Source organism: Cololabis saira, chromosome 13 (assembly GCF_033807715.1).
Source record: "Cololabis saira isolate AMF1-May2022 chromosome 13, fColSai1.1, whole genome shotgun sequence".
Classification (NCBI taxonomy): domain Eukaryota; kingdom Metazoa; phylum Chordata; class Actinopteri; order Beloniformes; family Belonidae; genus Cololabis; species Cololabis saira.
Window position 1 is genome coordinate 17,792,827 of NC_084599.1, and position 18,744 is coordinate 17,811,570.

The 18,744-nt window shown below is 42.3% G+C and overlaps 1 non-coding gene across 1 annotated transcript; it reads left to right on the forward strand.

Annotated features, from left to right (window-relative positions):
• Positions 1 to 7,754: 7,754 nt before the first annotated feature.
• trnap-agg (transfer RNA proline (anticodon AGG)) lies at positions 7,755 to 7,826 on the forward strand. The gene has a single exon. It is a non-coding gene; the product is annotated as a tRNA-Pro (tRNA).
• Positions 7,827 to 18,744: the final 10,918 nt, after the last annotated feature.

Here is an 18,744-nt window from a genome sequence, read left to right on the forward strand (position 1 = left end):
GCAGCAGTTCAAAGTGATTTTATTGGTGTCAGGGCTCTGTTCTGGGACGCCTTTGCCTTTCCACATGGAGGATTGTCCCAGGCAACGAGAGCAGCAGCAACAGACCACAGAGAAGAGCAAAAAAAAGCACCATCAAATATTGCTAGCGCTGTAGCGCTGTCTTGCTTTTTTTGTTTTTTTGAGAGGGAAAAAAAGGTTATAAGAAATGTTAATGTTGCATCCATACAGGAAATATGGATAAGACCACACCAATGACTTGAAAATGGCATTTGGTATGTTCAATTTGCATTTATTTGTAGCCAGAAAACTTAGATTTGAAGCTAAACGAACTTATGTGCTACCATAACCTCTGCTCTGCTTCATCTGTTATTCACAAGGGGCCACATCCGGCATCCTAAATCAACACAATCCAGTCAGGTCCTCAAATGACCACAATCAACTGGCAACAAAAGCGGATGATGAACAAAGTTGTGGGTTCAGTCTCAGTATTCGCAGGAACACGTACCCTCCCACCAGACTTGGTGCTGTCGTGGTCTGTCATGTTCTGTACAATTGAGCATATAGATGTCACAGCATCCTAACACTGTGCTAAGATCTGATAACACATTTTTATAACATTTTTATATATGCTATCAGGTATATGAGCCAGAAATTTATGTCAAATTATTATTATTTTTCTCTTTTTTGAGTGACAGCTGCTTTGTATGTTTATATGTAAGTAAATCTTTGATGTTTTTGTTAGATTAAAGTACATTAATGGGCATCAAAACTGTCATTGTAAAAGATTTAACTTTGTGAATAAAACAGGCAGTCAGTTAAGTTTAATAGTCAATAAAGAATGTGGGGAAAATGCATTAATTTAGTAGGAGATGAGAGAATCAGAGAACATTTGTTGGAGGCAGATGTGTTTCAGGACTGGCTCAGAGCGGCCTCAGCAGAACCAAAGGCCATACTGGCTTCACTTTTCAGTGCTGAAAATTGAATTAACTCAGCAATCCTCACAGCAGAGCAGGAAGACAGACGCTTGACTTGTGCAACTCCTGTTATATGTGCTGCTAGAAGCTCTCCACCTCCATCACAAATTCAAGAAACACCTGATAGTTTAACTACTAAAACATTACGTGTAATGGCCCTCCTGTGAACATTATTTCATGTCTGAAACGTTGTGGTGAAAGAACTGTGCCCCTTTTCTGATCTTGTCATTTGTGAACAGTACCACGCTTCCAGAAACAACTCTGCGGAATCGTTTAGAGCTTAACTTCGTAAATGAACACTGTACTGCACTCATCTCAGATGTCCGACACCAGCACCTGGCCATCAATTATAGGCTTTTTAAAATGTATTTTAAACGTAAACTTTAAAACACCATCTGCTAAGTCTGTTCGAGGTTGCTTTGTCTTGGATTCCCTGTCTCTCTTAACTGCGTTTGCCAAAGTCAGGAGGGATTGCTGATGGCTGAAGTTCGGACGATGACCAGCTGAAAACACCTTGCGGTTGCAGTGTCTGTTTTCTGAGTCGCTGGAGGTGCAAAGACGGCGCAACGAGCCTGGTTTATTTTAATGCTTATCTGATTCAGTGAATCTAGCATCAAGATGGAGATGAATTCTTATGTCTGAATTATTTCTGTTGTTTGTGATGGGAGATAAAGGAGGTGTGTGTGTCAGGTGGGGGGGCTTCTCAGATAAGATAACCGTGTGGGTTGAGCTGTGGTCAGCTCACTGTCAAGGCTTGTTTTGTCTGGTGGGCCATTCATCATACGGAGCTTCCCTGCTTGACGTTTACCCCCAGTATCTGTGCAACCTTTCATCTTGTTCGGGTCAAAGGCCTCGGCTAGAAGTATAACCTGAAATAAGATCAGAATTTGGTCATTTTTTTAAAAATTATTTACTTATTTATTTATTTTTTTATTTGGCTTTATTTAACCAGGTCGGTCCCGTTGAGACACAATGACCTCTTTTCCAAGGGAAGCCTGGCCAAGACAGCAGCATAAAATAAATTACAATTGCAGACACAAGTCACACAACAAAACAACAATTACAAGGCATAGAAATGACAACACACAGATAAAATACATTTCAAGGGGGAACAGTGCTAAGGCTCTGGATTCACATTAAAAACAGAAACAAGTACGATAAGAAGCTGCTCCAATTTATGTAAATTTATATTATAAAATCTATATAAGATATATTATATCAATTTATAAAAGATGCATCTCTTTACAGATGCACATCTTGTGCAGGAAAATCTGAATCCTGGCAGTCGCAGCGCTGAAGTCACCGTTCTGTATTTTTAATGGTACCTGTGATTTTGAAGTGAGAAGTGAAAAGCAAGACAAAAATGTCAAAACTGGCCTGTAGTTCCTGCTGCACACACACATGCACACACATATGCACATGTGAAACACCATCTCCCTCTGTCTATGTACGGGTAAAATATGTGAGGTGTGTTTTAGAGGTGAGTGATACTATATCAGAAACACATGGCGAGCCTGCAGGCTCTGGCCCCAGCTCTTTGCCTCATTTATTCCTTCGCTCCTCTTTGCCCTCTCACTTCTTCATTTCCACTGCTGCTAAACTCAGGAGGTATTTCTTCTTTTTCCTCTGTCACCTCCTCTTTCAGCTTTCCTCTCTCTGTCTAGGACTGCAAGGCCTGCATGGTAAGTCTTTGTGCACTTGTTGCACAATGTCAATGTGCAGGAACATTAAAACAAAATAAACTTTGTTATATTCTGACCATCATGAACCCAACAACAAAAGATTATGCAACACTCACATGCTCTGCATTAGCAGTCTCCTCTATCTGACTCTTAAGCCCTCTTTTCCTCAAGACTTGTCCTTGATGATCTTCCTGTGAATAGAAAACACACCCTGCTTCAATTTTAAAGTAAAATTGGGGATATAAAGGTAAAATAAACCCCTGAGGATAATGTGGCCTCTGGAGGAGTTATTGTTTATTTAAGAAAATAAATGAGTAAATAATTCCAGATGTAGGATTTTCAGAGTTTCAAAAGACTTTAGGTGCTTGTTAGTTTTATAACAGTTGGAGAATTATTTTTTCTGTAACAAAACTGCAAAGAAGTGGGGACAACAGTTACTGCACTTTGTTGAAATCCTTTTGCAGCATCTTTTTTAGGTCCGACTTCAGAGTAGAAGCTTCCTCTGCATAAGAAGAACCATCTGTGCTGCAACTGGTCAAAACAATGCAGCTGGTGACCATTCCACATGATGCAAGGGTGTTGTGATTGGTTGAGAGTATGAGTACAACAACATAACCCGGTACAGAACACACAAATAAAAATAAATAAAGGGGGAAGAAGCTGGCTGTATTTACTAAACACATGTCCCGATGGCCAAAACCTTATGTCTTCCTCCAGAATGCAGCCAAAGAAAGCGAAGTGCATGAGGGTAAGTTGTACTTCAGGGAGCCCCCCGGTCCCCATAACCTTCAGAGAGCCCTCACAACCTCGTTCTGACAGCTCCTCTCCATGGCACGGAGATGAAAGGTCAGGAAAGTAGGTCAGGTGTGAGGCGGCTGTCGGACCTGTGAGGGAGGTGATGAGGGATGCCTGAGTGGAGGTGGCTGTGGGGTTGTTTTTCACCGGCTCACCCTCATCTGGCCTTCTCTTCTGTGCTCAGCAGGAACATAACACACCCCGTCTCCTGATCCACATATCACACATTCCTGTGCGGATAAAGAGATGGGGGGGGGAGATGGAAAAGGGAAGCAAAGATGAAGACAAGAAGAGAGAGAGAGAGCTTCAACACAGATTGGTGGGCATCGGTTGGGGTGAGAGAAAGAGGCTGCCGCATTGCACACGGGCGGGGGGCACATTATTCAACCAAAAGAACCACAAATCAAGCTCAAAACTGACACACGCTTGCTGATAAACAGGTTACATGAGCCGCCGGTCTATGAATGGACAGTGCGTGTCCATCCGGAGCTCGTATTTAGAGCTGCATGTGTCATCCCGTGCGTGTGTTCTGCTGTTGCCTTTGTGAATGATGTTTGCACACTTATATTTAAGTTGGCTCACTTCCACAGAGGCCCAGAACTTTTGGGAAAAGAAGTTTCATAGCAGGATGTTACATCACTGATGTATAGTGTCTGGAGGTTTGTGAATCCTTCAGAATGTTTCTTTAATCCTGGCCTACAAGTGAATAACTGCATCTAACTAATTGAATTTGTTGAGGGACACTTAGTGATCGTGTTTCAGCTACGTCCCTCGCTTAACGGAGGGGTTGCCACGGCAGAGCTGCGCGAGCTTCACCCCTAGAGAAATGCCAGAGCAGGCGTGCCAAACCTGTTGGAGAAATGTTTCAAGCCGTATGAGACAAAAATAAAACTTTCTGCTGTAACATCAGAAATGTTATGCATTCCAGCATCAGAGGAAAAGCATCCGTGAAACACATTGATGGTAGTGTCATGGTTCAGACTTAATTTGCTGACTCTGGATTTGGACATCTTGCCATTTGTGATGGAAGGATAAATTCTCAATTATATCAGCAAATTCTGAAGGACAATGTCATGACCGCTGTCCGAATTAAAGTGCAGGAAGAGTTAAGTGGCTTTACTGGAACGGCCAAGTGCTGAACTGACAGTGTAAATGCAGAGAACCTGACCCTCGAGGATCTAAAGGACCTGAAATAAGCAGTTAATGTGATGATTCCCACCTAAATCCCAGAGCTGAAGCAGCACGGAGGAATAATATGGACAGAAAATGGTTAGAAGCTGTTACTACTGTACACCCTGCTGCTACAGGGTGGTGGATGTAGGACCCAAATGCAGGAGACCAAAGAGGCAGGAGTTCCAAAACATGTGATTTATTACACAAAACAAACCAAAAAAAGGTCAACAAAAACACAAGGGCTTACCACTAAGCAGAAAAACTTGACAGGACACAAGGGGGGTAGAAACAGTACGGACCAGCCCGGGAACAAGGGAAAGACAAGACAGATATACACAGAAGGCTTGATGAGACACAGGTGTACACGATCAGGCCAGATGGGAACCAGGGAAGTCAAGACATAACTGAAACACAAGGATACGGGGTTTATATATTTATATCTTAAAATAAAACAGCAACTAAATAACAAAAAAAATGACACCTACATATTTTTAAAGAGCATTTCCCACTTTTTCTTAAAAAATAACTATTTATATTTTTATTGCACCTTTTTTTTATTTGGGTCTTTCTGTCACAGGTCTGATGACGGTTTGGACACTTATAGAAGTATGTGTATTTATTTAGCCACTTGTTTCTGCTCATGTTGCTCCATGACGGTGAAGTGGTTGGTGCAGCTGAGCATGTACATACAAATAATTCATGTCACTACTGGTAATCACTCTTATCAACTGGAGTAGAACATCTGTCCAAACAAAAACACTAAAATCCATTCAGCCAACACAAAACTAATAGGATTTCTCAAACTTGTGTAAGGTCATAAACTTCTCCTGAATTTATGAAATCCAATTATGTTGTCATCGCTCCCCCTCCCCTTTAAATGTTTTTTAATAAGCTGGCATAATCTCAGTTTGCAAAACGTCAAAGTTCACTCCCCTCCTCCCGTTTCACGCCCAAAACCACTAACCAAGATGGAAAATTCCAATCCAGCCATTATTATTTACGAGGAAATTGCCTCTTGGTCATAGATGAAAATTGCTTTTGGTGTTTCGTACAGTATCCACTTCCTGGAAATTAAAAAGAGATGAGGGGGGGGAGAGGGGGAGGTAGGAGAGGTGACATGAATGATGAGGAAATGATATCGCAGAGATAAGTTTAGAAAGTGAAGAGGGCAGATAAAGTGTTGTGGTAACATCATCCTCCCTGAGCATAAAGTGCATCAGTGATTTAAAGGGCATCGGAGGGAGGGTTTGCGAGTCTGTGGTCTATCTGCTGACCTTCTGCCATTTAACATTGTCTTTGCAGATATTGTCTGCCAGAGGGAAAAGACAACAAAGAAGGGAGCAAAAAACTGAACCGAAAAGCTGGAGCTGACCTGCGACCCTCCTCTCACGATGAGTGCAGGGGCGCTGTCAGGAAAAGGAGCTCTGTGTGCGTCAGACCTCAAACACAAAGCTTTCACTCACCTCGTCCACTCAGCTTATCTCCCCGCGGTCTAACTGATCCCATTTCCCCAGGAAAAAAACGAGAGACAGATAAAGAGAAAGATGCAGGGTGTGGTGAGAACCCTGAACTAACATGACTTCAAACATGTAAGCTCTGGGAGCGTCGGCTTATGTCAGGCTGGGTGTGAAATAACGGGAGGGCGGAAAACTGGACGTACAGTCTGAGAGGAGTGAAAAAGTGTGAAAATGACTGGGATTTACCCAGATTAAAGGGGCACATGCGAACTCAGCTCAGGACCAGATAATGCCGAGCTGCTGGAGAGTTCTGGATCGGGAGGGTGTGTGGGTGGATGTGGAACAACGAGGGATCTGCGTAAAACAAGTGATAATCACATTTTGAGGGGGCAGGAATCACATGAACATTTCCGGTTTCCCCCTCGTAAATTCAAAGTCCAATCTGTTTGACAGCAGCAGCGTTATGGAAGAAGTGGATTAGTGAAGAACAGATCAGTCCCTGAAATAAAGAGAACAAAAAACATAATGAAAAACACCTAATCTTGTTTGTTTGGACACAAGTCTGCTTGCAACATCCGATTGCTCTCGATATTTGGATCAGGCGCTCGAAGCGGAATGAAGACCATGACGCTCTCTTCCTGTCTGGAACTTCCTGCTTCCTGTGTTCTAGGAAATTAAGTGCACATGTGTTATATTTAACCATCAGAACAATGTCAATTAGAGGAATAGATCGAATGTGGTTTGGATTTAAAAAAGTTAAATCCAGATCATGCACTCAGCTAGAAGCCGGAAAAACATCATTTGTTAATAATCAAAAGTCATATAAATCTCTAGCTTACCAGGAAAAAGTCAATGAATTTGTGGAAAAATAATCAGATGTAAAACTGAGGACATCACTTTGTTTATTTCAGCTGTTTCAGCACCCGCGCATTCACAGTTCCTGACACACTGCAGCCCTCGCTGCTTCCCCTCCCCTCTGAGTGCGGGTCAGGAGAACAGGCTGTCTTGACTGTGACCAGCTGATTTCACAAGAAAACATAAATAGAGGTGGCCTTTATCAACTCCTGTTATCAAACAGACCTGGATTTTCCACTGGCAGCTTTGTTTTGCCATTCAGAGACCATAAAGTATCAACGAAGTTTACAGGAGCAGATGCAAGAGGGTGTGTCCATGTGTGAAGTAAAAACAGTTATATCTTCTTTTATTAACTCTTATCTCTAGTTCAGACTGTTTTTTTATTTTACATTCGTGTTAAAGTGCATGTATGTAATGGCAGGTCAGCCGTTTCCTGATTAGCTGAGTTTCTCCCACCTCTGATAGGAATCAGCGGTGGGGGTGTGAAATCGTTGGGCTTCTGTTGCCGGTCAGGAAGGGAAGACAGAGCTTCACAGAGCCGTTAGGAACTTTGAGAAATCACTTACCTTTTCAACAATGACAGGCCCAGAAGTCTGATCCGGATTCCTGGAGTATGAAAGATGTCAATCAGCAGAACCACGGCAACAACCACCGCCTGTGTTTGTGACATCTGTGAAAAGAATCCAGCTTTTAATGTTTGTTGCATTCTCTTAGATGAATACACATTTATTATGGAAGCAAAAAGAAAAAGGCTGTGCGGTCAAGAATGTTTACTTGGATTGAAATTGAAGACCTTCTCCTGTGCCCAGGGAGAATATGGCTCGTTGGTCTAGGGGTATGATTCTCGCTTAGGGTGCGAGAGGTCCCGGGTTCAAATCCCGGACGAGCCCAACTTTATTGAATTTCCCTCGGGATTAAAAAAGTATCTATTCAATACAAAGTAAAAACAACAAGTAATTAAAAAGTGCAAATATGCAAAATAAGGATTTATGTTAACTGTACATACTGTACCTACTTTGCTTAGGATGTTGATGCTTCTGGAAAAAAACGTTCTCTCGGTCTGTTAGTCCTTACTTTAAAGTTTCTGAAGTGCCTGCCAGAAAGCCAAAGCTCAAACAGCTGAGCACTGATAGTGATGATAATTTCTATAAATCACTGCCACACTTCGGATACGTCCACATGCCGTGTCCACTTTAAGTAAGACTTCAAGAAATCATTTCAATCTATCTTTATAAAGCACACGGAGGGCCGTCCCTCAACTGCTTTGGGCTTCAATATTTTCCCTGCAACACTCCTGCTCTTGTTTGACCTTGAATGTGAAACTTCTTTTAAGCTGATGCTGCTCATATATTGCAAATGCACGAGGAAGCACGCGCCTGCTAATGCATGCATTTGCAGCTCATTTCCACTACTTCCAGGAGGCATGAGCATGCATTCATTTTATTTTACCCCAAACAAGCTGTGTTGTGTCTCATGTGGGGTCACATGACCTCATAAGTAATTTGGGCGACACCATGTTTTATGGTCTCTGATGGAGACCCCATCACAGGAGGGATCAGAGGTTTTGTGGGATGGAGCCAGATTAAAGTCCTCACACATCACTGTGTTGGAGATCACAACGGATCCTCAGTTTGACTGTGGTGGCTTTCAGACTCTTGCCTCCCCCCCAAAAAAAGAAACCGTCACCATAAAAACCACTAACTGACTGGGAAAAAGGGAACTGCATCATATAAACAATAAACCAAGATCTTGCTATCACACAAGAACATTAACAGTACAAGCAGGCCTGAAATTATACACCAGCACCCACAATATGGCCAAAATATGCATGCACACACAGATGACATACTACAGCCACACATACGTCCACATGCAGAGATTGTACGGACACAAACACGGCGTTCTTCTAGTGTAGAGCGTCCCGGTCCTTATTGGCAGAGTTTTCATTCCCACAACCAGCCTCATCCTGGCCTCCACTCACATACCAGGAGGAGTCCAGAGGAGACAGACTGGAACTCTAAAGAGTGTTTAAGAACCTCTAAGGACCCCGGCATCTGGTTGGACCAGCCCTCCATCCGCTTAAAAATACACAAACAACAACATGAGTGGATCTTAAGAAATCAGAGCTGGCTTTTGAGACAGAGTTCAATGGCAGTTCTCAGAGCCTTACCATAGACAGAGAGCCACAGAAGGAGGGGCGCATGGGATGGGGAAATTATGATAAATCTGGCAGTAATTTTGATTCCTCATAATGTTGTCAGATCCACCACAAAACACTTCCAGCCGAGGAGAGGATGTTCCTTACAACATTTTATTCTGTCAGTGTCTGGTTTGGAGGAGTCAGAAAGGACTCACTTTGATTTCTTATCACTTATTTCTTATTATTTATTAGCATATAATCATCATTTTTATTACCATTTTAAGCTGAGTTTGGTAAGTTGCCATCATGACACTTATCCCTCCTTTATTTACCACTGTCCAAAAGACTGCAAGGCCACAACACTCCATCTAGTGGACGCCGTCATAATTACACTGAACACAAACTGTGTGGAGGCTCAGGAGCTCCTGGCTGTGGATGGGTATAGGAAGATAATTAGTCCTAGTGGACATCTGAACATTAAATGAGATTGAACAAACAGCCATTACAAAGTTCCAGTGGGCCCAGAACAAATGTGATGGACAGCCTGTTTTTCCAAGCCTGCCATTAAGAGTAATGGGAAAAAAAGAAGCTGCAAACTCAGCATCCTCTACTGAAGAGCAGGCCACAGCTGGGTTGTATGGCTTTTGCAACAGTAAAGAAGGCGAGAGAGCTGTTTGTGTAAAGTGCTGAAGTGGTTCTGGTTTGACTATTAGTCCATGATAGCCATCTTCCGAGCAGTAAACAGCACTTGGTAATATCATCCACCTGGAATGCTGTCAGGCCGACTCCGTCTCCTGTCCCGTCTCACACCATCTTCTAAAGCATCAGACAAACTCCCACCTGCAGTGCAAAAGCACTGTCGCTCAAAGTGCACTATCACACCACCAGTCAGGCGAGGTGAAAGTTCCGTCTTCCCCTGACATTACTGGAGTTGGGGAAGGACATGGGAAGGCCCTTCCAGGAACAATAGACTCATACAGAAGGTTATTTGTGGAAATGAGGGGATATGGTCCTGAGATGGCCAGTGGAGGCGACTGCATGGTTCCTGGCACTGTGTGTAAGTTTGATGACCGTGCCAGGTGACTGGCTGGGAGGGACATCCTCTTTCTTGTCTGCCTTCCTTGATGGCCGACAGCTTCCTCCTTATGTCTCCATAAGTTTTTCCTGTCAAGCAGTTCTGTGAGTCACGTTTGATGTGTGGTTTGCTTACATCTGTCACCACAATATATCAGTATGTTGTCTGGGATACAGCTTTGCCTGAGTACATGAGGGTGTGTGTGTGTGTGTGTGTGTGTGTGTGAATTTCCCCTGGTTTTTCATAGCTTGTAGCATCTATACTGGACTGGATTTTCTTGCAGTCTACAGTTAAATCACTTTTACAATTGATGTGAGACATAAAGAACAGAGACATTTTATTTCTTTTGAGCAAATGTACTTTAAATCTGGTTACGAGTTCCTGGTCAAGATCAAAGAAACATACATGATGAGACATACTTTCTGAGGGATGTTTTCCTAAGAAAACATACAAAAACTACAGTTCTGACACACAGGCTTATATAAATTCTTTGTAAAAATAACACAAGTTGGAAGTTAAGTGGACTGATTCCTTCAAATCAGAGTTGTGGAACATGTTAGTAGAAACATGAATTGCAGACTTTTCCATGTTTCTGACACATTTTCAGCTTTAGTATAGTGAAATACCATTTTGAAGCTCAGCAAATCAGATAAATGTACGTAGTCCCATCCCGGTTTAGAAACTATTTGGCTTTTAAAGGTGCTGAGAAGACTTCCTTCTGGAGATTTTGGTTTCTGATGTTGCCTCGTTTGGATGTCATAAAAGTCATAAAAAGCAGGATTTCGCTTGCCATCTCTCAATATCAGGTATGCCACTATGCAAGTTCAGTTCAAGAGAACTGTGAGGATGCAGTTTGGTCTTTCTTCTATAGGAATAGTACAATATTCAGTGACATCACAGCTCAACTAGCGGGTCGACACGTATCTGATAAAAATTGTGTGGTGGAATGTGCCTCCATTTGTTGATGTGAAATGCTTCTCTGAGAGTTTATCATCTTAAGTCTGCACTGGATGAACACTCAAAAAAAATACCTTCAGGAAAAACATGCAGGAATGTTTTTTTATACCATAATTGGCCCGAGTTTGACTTGGGACAGTACTTTGGTTAATGTTTCACAAATCCATGAGAGCACACATGAGAAACAACCCTTTCACAGTCATATTCGTTACGCAGTGTTTGCCTACACATTCCCATAGCCGGGATCGTGTGTGTTTAATAGACATCATTGCATTTTGCTCTTGTTTTCATTATATCTTGAAAAGAATGTGTATTTGTCTGTAAGTGGAAGTAGGCCAACCATGAATCATGGATGCGTCTTGTTTTTTAGGGCTGGCAACATAGCAGTGGATTTATTTTTTCAAGACATTTCACAGAGGACTATTTTATGAACAAGGTGTACACGGCTGGATTTGCAGAAATACTAAAACTGAAAGTTGATTCTGTTCCAATGCTTGAAGCTGGTAAGTCTGAACCACAAGAGAGTGAGTCTGTCTTCTGTTGGCAGTGTGTGCATGTGTGTGTGTATTAGTGCAAGGACTGTTGGTACGGTGACTGGTGTGACTCTCATTTTCATGTTCAACAACCTCAGTTGGCAACGATGGAGTCAAAAGTTTCTGACAGCATTATTAGCTCTGCCGTTTCTTGGCTGCAGATGTTTTCTGAGTCAACCATCTTACTGTACTTCCCACATCTACACCTATCATCACAGGCACGCATGAAAATTATATATAGACAGTAACTTACTTAAAGAAGACTTGATACTGTCACAGGAGAGGAGGTCATTTATATATAGCAGCATAGCATAGACGACATTCTGCTGTAATCTTTGTCGCTGTCCGTTGTGCTGGTCGCTTTCATGTTCTAAATCTGTACATCCGTGGAAGGATTTGAAGTGTTGAGTTTATTGACAATAAATATTGATAACTCATTTGCACCTTAAAAATGTGTATATGACCCTCTCTTTCTTCCTCCTTTTTATTTATCTTTTTATTTACTTTTCTTTTGTTTTGGGGTTTTTTTTTTTTCTTCTTTTCTCCCCCTTTTTATTCATCTATTTTTTAATTCATACTGTTTAGCTTTAATACTTAAATATTACTTATATATAAGAATATAATAATTTTCATGTATTTGTCATTATTTTGTGTGGATTTTTTGTTCTGTTCTTAATCCAAAAAAAAAAAAAAAAAAGGAGGTAGACTGTATATCTTTTTTTGTTTATTCCTGTTCAACTGTGCCTTACCCCCTAATAAAAATATCAAAACAAAAAAAAAAATGTGTATATGACCAACAACAGGAGTTGGTTTTCTCTGCCTATCGACAAGCCTCCAAAAATTCTACCTGTCCAGAACATCAGGTCTGTTTGTTTTCTGGAAGAGCCTCTTCATGTTATTCATTGCCTCTGAATATAATTACAGGTTTTATGGAGTTGTGCTGGATGCAAATGTAAAAAGTTATCAGATATTAAAATTAGATGTCTGAAAAAGAGCAGAATATAGCTTTTTATAGTGCACTTACTGTATGTTCCTGTGTGTAGGTACCGGTACTCAAAAATACCTGCATGATCTCATTCCAGTTCACACTGAATATGAGCTTAACAGTTTAATGAATCTTTTACCAAAAAACTCATAACTCCAGAAAAGTGAAAGCACGAAGACAGATATTCCTGATTTAAAATAGGAAAGTTGGGAAAATGCTTCACCCCGAGTCAGGTGGCTTCCTGGCCTGCCAGTACTGAGACCAAACAGTTTCCATTTATCATAGACAGACAGACAGACAGAAAGACAGACAGACAGACTGGGAAGTTGAGGGGGAAAGACAGCAAGCTTTACGACTTGGATTAAGGGCTTCCCAGAGGGAGTCAGAATGTTGGGTCACCTGCCGTATATCACTCAATGCCGAACCTAGGTACAGTTAGATGACAGTCAGCAGGTACCGGAAACCTGCACAACAGCTGAGCAAGCTGAGTGCAATCTAAGGTAAGAAGACAAATCTGAGGCCCGCGGACATTCAGGCTGAGGTGCAGTTCAAATGAGCCAGGCCACTGAGGTGGGTGGTCATGTTGTGGGTGTGAGTTATGTCTCCATGTTCATGACCAGGAACATAACTCTACCAGGAATAAACCACAGTGTGACTGTGGCTCCAACCACAGTGACTCACTGCATTCGAACCGGCCGCCAGCTGATATCCTGCTGCTTGATATCAACGTGTCAGAGTATAAATACAATATTTAAGCAAATCTTGTTAAGCAAACAAGTCCGTGCGTGGGTGTTTGTGTATATACAACCGAAGGCCATCATGCACTTATCTTAATGATGTTGACTTTGCTATTGTTTCACAGGATTCCTCCACAGCCACAAACCGTAAATTGCACTGCTTCTCTCTCATTTGTTTGATATACATTTATGCAAAATGTCCTTTGCAGATGTCGTGGATCAGTCGCTTTCTTGTCATCTTGTCCTGTAGAGGTTCCCAGCACAGATGCTGATGGTTTTCTCCACTCATCTGACTTTGCATGGGTTCTGCAACAGAGAGGCTTCAGGCTTCAACAGTGTTTAGGTGATTTTTCTAAACGCCAGAACACTGGCCAGGTGAGGAGTACTTGATATGGCTTAAAAAGCCGAGCTGTGCAAGTACACGTATGCTGCAGGTGTTGACAAGGACACTTGAAAGTGAAAAAAAAAGTTTCTATGGTTCAGCACTCACATATATCCCACCAAAATCAATTTTACAGGAGAAAGAAAAAGTTTCTTTGAATCTCTCAGAACTGCTTGCCAACACCTCTGAGTATAAACAAGCTTGTGTTTGTTGAGGCAAAACATCTCAGATCCTCTGGGAGGACCTGCCTGCTCCAGTTCATGTGCGTTGGTCATCTGTGTATGTTTGCATAATGCCGTCCTGCTCTCTGTTTCTGCGGCGTCTCCTTCGCAGGGCCCAGAGAGGCCCTTCTACAAAAGCAGACCTCCCTAAAGGAGTCAAAGATCGAGTCCAGGGAGAGAAGGTGAGAGGTGAAAGAGGGATGAAGAGGGCCTCTCCGAGGAGGATGGAGATTAAATAAACAGAGGTGATGATAGCGAGCTGTCATAACCACGTTCAGGTTTGAGGAGGGCAACATTTTGGTGAGCACCATGCAGCTGATAGAGACTAGTGCAAATGGACGGGTGTGAAACGATGCCGTATAAGTGAAGGGGAGGAACATGAGTGGTCATTCAAAGCTATCCGTGGAAAGTGTATCTGTTAATGATGTGCAGTTTGACATATTGGCAGCAAATATGCAAGCTACTTTATCATCTCTCAGAGAGATCCCACCCCACAAACAGCTTGTGCAGATTATTCACACACCATCAGACACAGATTACACGGTCATGTCGTGATAAATGTATTGCAGACAAGAATTCTGCATACTTTTCCACACAGGAGCATGCACTGGAAATCTCTGAGATGAAGTTACATTTTCACATGAACTCCCTGGAAGAGGGGGCCTTCATTGTATTGATTTAACAACAATTGTGTTGTTTTCTATCATCATTGAGATAAAATGTCATTGTGTTATGCTCAACCTGTTGGATAGAAGGATGAAAACCTGCACTAACTTCATCTTCCAGTGAATCCGCTTTATGAAAACTAATCTAAAATCTAAAATCTAAATCTAAAACTAATCAAGCAAGCATGAAAAGATGCTTGAATGCTCACACATAAGATAATGACACTCAGTTTAACATTAACTTTTCCACTTTCAAATACAGTTTTCTAACCAATTGACGTTAAAAAAAAAGAATAAAGCTTTTTTCACCCCCATTAAAGATGACATGCTTGGATGTTTGGATGGTGGTCTTGCTCAGTTCTCTGTCTTTGTTGGTTTTGGTCATGCTAACAAGAAGTAACTGTGATCAGCTGTTAAATATAAAACCAGTGTACCATGGTTGCAAGTGCACGTGCGTGTCTGTGTGTTGATGAAATCAAGAGCAGGGACGTGTTACACACGCCTGGCTGGGAACTGTGGATTGTTTCAATTGTGTCAGGAAGTCTTTAATCCAAACCAGTGACTGAAATAGCGCACACACGCTCACGAGGACACTCACACAAATAGAAACTTGGAAAAATAACTTTAAAGGAACATGTTGTTTCTCTGTACAAGATGCATGAAGTAGAAAGCAACACAATCACTCTCATTCATCAGTAACTGATTTTGTACGATTCACAGCTTATTTTGCACATAACTCAATCTGTTGACGCAGGAGCAACCAGGAAAAGCTGATGAAATCAAATTTAAAAAACAAACTGGCCTGTGATCCAGTGCTATGCTAGAGGGAAGATTGCAGGGGGAAGAGCATAATACTCCTGGGGTCAGAGAGGCCTCTCACTATATGATGATTCAGTATATGATACTGAATATTAGACATGTCTAGCTGACAAGAGACAGGACACTTTTGTGTCCCGGTTGTCTATCCATCCATCTTCTTCTGCTTATCCAGGGTCTGGTCCCATGGGCAAAAACCTTAGCAGGGAAGCACCGACTTGCTCTCCCTGGCCACTTTTTCCAGCTCATCTGGTTGTATTCCAAGGTGTTTTGAGGTCAGCGGATAGACCTAGTGTCCCTCCAGTGTGTCCTGGGCAGAGGTGGACAGAGTACTCGACCCCAGTACTTGAGTAAGAGTACAAATACTACTGGTCAAAATTTACTCTGTTACAAGTAAAAGTAGCTCAGTCAAAATATTACTCGAGTAAGAGTAGAAAAGTACTTGCTTTTAAAGGTAGTTAAGTATCCAAAAGTAAATGCTTTTAGATTTACTTTAAGTAAAAGTAAGAGTAAGAGTAAATTTCTTATTTTCCACATCAGTAAATTACTATATTTTTTATAAATTAATTGAAGGATCTTTTAACTCTTGTTTCTGAGAATTAACTCTTTGAAACCAGCTGTTGAGTTGTTGAAAGCAGAGAGGTAGTTCTGCTTCGGCAGACACAATAAACATTTGAAGATAAATGTCTGTGGTTTTTCTGTGCCCTGGTTTTTTACTCTGTCGAACTCAAACATTGAGTTAAGATACGGCCAAGGATTTTGTGAAAGTCCCTGCTCCGAGTCCGGCTCATTATCAGACTCAGACGACTCAGCGGATTCTCTTTCTTCTCCTGACGCAGGCGTAGCCATTGTTGCGGCTCTTTGGCGGTATCGTTTTGAGGAGGCTTGACGTATTTCCGCTTTACGTACATCCCAGTGGAGAGCGTGCACTGTGATAGGTCTCCTCCTTTGACAAAAACAGCTTGTGTCCAATAGGATTTTAGGGAAGAAGAAAAAAGAGCAGACCTGAAAGTAACAAGTACTTTTCAGCCTTCCTAGAAATTTACTTGAGTAAAAGTAAAAATATTTGTCTTGGAAATGTATTCAAGTAAGAGTAATAAGTACCAAAGAAATCTAATACTCAAGTAAAGTACAAATCCTCTGGATATGTACTTAAGTACAGTACTCAAGTAAATTTACTCCATTACTGTCCACCACTGGTCCTGGGTCTTCTACAGGGTCTCCCAATGGGACGTTCCCAGGAAACCTCATCAGGGAGGCTTTCAGGATGCATTCTCACCAGATCCCCGAGCCGCCTCATCTGACTCCACTCGGTCCATTCCAGATGACCAAGCTTCTCGCCCGGATTCTAAGGGAGAGCCCAGACTCCCTCAAAACTAATTTCCGCAGCTTGAATCCTTGATCTTCTTCTTTTGGTCACTGCCCACCTCACCTGACCATAGGTGAGGGTAGGAACGTACACCTTTCAGCTTAGCTCCTTCTTCAACACAGCAGATCAATGCAGTATCCACATCACTGTAGATGCCATACCGATCCATCTGTTCATCTTCACGTCATTCTTCCTTCAATTGTGAAAAATCCAGAAGATACTTGAACTCCTCCACTTGGGGCAGGATCTGATCCCCAACCCGAAAAGGCCACTTCACCCTTTTCGGGCTGAGGTCTCGGATTTAGAGGTGCTGATTCTAATCCCAGCGGTTTCACATTCTGTTTTGAACCCCTGCAGTGAGAGCTGCACCTCTTGGCCTGGTGAAAACAGTGGAACTGCATCATCTGCAAAAAGCACAGACCCAATTCTGAGGTCACCAAACCGGACCCCCTCCACTCCTTGGCTCTGCCTATAATTTGTGTCAATACAGTATAAGATATTATGAACAGAATTGGTGGCAAAGGGCAGCTTTGGCAGAGTCCAACCCTGACTGGAATTAAATCCAACTTACTGCCGACATTACAGACCAAGCTCTGACAATTAGGGGTAACCCATATTTCCAGGGTTCCCCCCACAAGAGTCCCTGAGGCTCACAGTCACAGTCCAGAGGCACTGTCCCCAATGTTCACACGATGTTGCACAAGCGTGGCAACTATAGCCGCTTTTACATTGACAGATACCCCGCATTTTATGCGTGGATGTAGCATGTTGTTGGCCCATTTTACCGACCGACCCGGGGTGGCGTGTCGAGCTGCCCCCGGAATAACTGGCTTCCGGGGGTAGTCCTATCCACGGGTCAGGTCTTATGTAAACAGAACTAATGCGGGGTGGTGGGTCGTGGGAAGGATTTGTTGATCACGTAACCTGAGTACAACCCACCATGGGAGGTTTTAAAAAGAAGTATTATTATCATTTTATAAAATAAGGAAACAGCTGATGAGAGTAATGGCAGCTGTGGGATGTCACAGGTAGGGCCTATATTTGCAAGATGAGTAACTGGTGAGACAAGCCGATGCGTGAGTTACTCAGCCTCAGAGTCGAGGATGCCATAAACCGGCGTATGTCCAGAACTACGAAGGATGATCCATTGTTTGAACAACTGGCCACAAAAATGACAAATTGCGTTAAACGCACGTTCATATCCAGCAATAATCATATCTAAAAAAGCCATAAGACAGCCCCACAGCATTCAGAGCTTTAAGAGACTCTGGATGGATCTCACCCACCCCTAGGGGCCACCACCAAGGGGCTTGTCAACCACCTCTCTGAGCCCAGCTCCATGAGAGAGGTGAACCCACCTCCAAGTTTGTGGGCTCTGACACTGTTAGTCAACACAAAACCAAAAATGTCATGAACTTACAATGAATTTACACATGTATACAACTTACAGTATAGCACACACAGTTTAGATAGATAGATAAAGAAACATATACTCAGCCATTTAGATTTGTAGAAGACTGACATCACTCAGTCTCTATTGACCTCTGTGTTAAAATGCAGCAGAAATGACACGACCCCCGGGAGTTATTTCAGGCAGGCGATCTCTGCACTGCCCATTCACCTCTCTGAATGGTTCATTCCAATTACTCCATTTGTTCTTTGACCTATTTAAGGAGCAAGAAGTATGCATTCTAGATGCCTTCAGATGTCTCACCTACAAAGCTCACTGTCAACCCCACCTCCACCCCGGCTTCCACCTGTGGACTCTAAAGGGGGGTTGATCCTACACCCGTGTATTTATGTGTAAGCCTGATAAACTATGCTTGAATGCAACCTAAAAGCCAAAGCCAAATATGTGCTATAATTAAAGTGTTTCAAACATACTGCATGAGTTGTCTGACTGAAATAAAGATTAAAATGTAATATAT